The following is a 1,606-nucleotide window of genomic DNA, read 5'->3' as shown; positions in this document are numbered from 1 at the left end:
TGGAAGTGTAAGCTGAATAAACCCTTTCCTCCCCAACTTGCTTCTTGGTCCTGATGTGTGTGCAGGAATGGAAGCCCTGACTAAGATAGACCCTAACCCTTTAGAACTTGAAGTTCCAAATGTACTCTTTCTTCTATAAATTGTTTTGTCTGTGGTAGTTTTCTTTCTTTTATCTTTGCTTATTTTATCTTGTAGTATTTGATTTGGAACAGGGTCTCATGTAGCCCAGGCTACCCTCAAACTCACCATACAGGCAAGGATAACCTTGAACATCTTGGTTCTCCGGACTCCACCCAAATGCTCGGATTCCAGCTCAGCTCAGAACACACAGCAGAAAAGCGGGAGAGCCACACGGCCATCCCAGGACGCACAGCATCAAAAGGAGAGAACCAGAGGGCTAGCTCTGAATGCACAGCAACAAAGGGGAGAGCCAGCCTCAATCAAGGGGAAGACCGGCACCAGAGGCTGTCCTCTGACCTCCACGTGTATGCTGTGCCCTGCACATTCCCAGAGACGCGCACAGGATCATTGCCTGCACACACACATGCATATACAAACTGTGCACACAATGGGGTGGGGGGAAGAGAAGGAAAGAGGGAAGGGTTCATATATTTTCCTTTCCAGGTATAGAATCAGATTATTATATTTAATGTAATTTCTCAGAATTAAATACATCCAGTAGTATTGAAAACAAAAAGGAGAATAATTCCAGACTAGACAAACAGACTATGGTTACCAGTCTGTAAGTGCCACAGGGCAGCTGAGATGGGAAAGAGGACAACAGAGGCCATCTTTCACCTGGTCACTAACCCATCCATGGTGGCCTAACCACAAGAACCCTTGAAACCATCTTGTGACACCATTACCTGAGGAGCTGGGGTGTCAGCACCTAAATTGGGGCAAACAGACCAGCCACCTCAGGGACCACGGAATCTAAACAGCTCTGTGGGAAGCAGGGGGCACACTTTGAGGCAACCTGAGCTCTAGTCCCAACTCCCACACAGTGGAAAAATTGAACCGACTTCCCTGACTTTGTCCTCTGACTTCTCTATGTTTACCATGGCATACACACACACACACACACACACACACACACACACACACACACGGTAAGTAAAAGCATTACACTCCTAGTCTCAAGCAGCTGTGGCTGCCTACACAAAAGAAACCAATCAGCATGCTGGCATGGACTGGGGAGGGGCAGACGCGGCCTCACTCTCCTAGCTGAGATGCTATTTGCAGTCAGTGGCTACTGGGGTTGGGGGTGGTAATTTTTCTTTAGGGGTGTGGCTCCTGGTGGCTTGCCCATGTTCTAGTGGATGGTACCACATGCACTTACTGGCAGTGCGGACTGGATTTGTACATATTTCGTATATATCCATGAAGTCCCCAAAGAGTAAATTAAAATATTATAATAACCAAGTAAATAAATGTAACAGAACAGGCCTCCTGAGTACTGATCAGATGGATAAGTGAGTATCTATCGAGTGAAGACTTGCCTTCATCCTAGTGTGAAGCCGCAGACAGCTAGCTCCCATCTTAGCAAGCCCATACTGACTCATAGGGATCTTTATTTGCCAGCAACGGAAAGCATCTCAGCATCCCT

The sequence above is a fragment of the Mus caroli genome, chromosome 2 (genome assembly GCF_900094665.2).
Source record: "Mus caroli chromosome 2, CAROLI_EIJ_v1.1, whole genome shotgun sequence".
Lineage (NCBI taxonomy): Eukaryota > Metazoa > Chordata > Mammalia > Rodentia > Muridae > Mus > Mus caroli.
Note: the sequence above shows the minus strand (reverse complement) of the source record.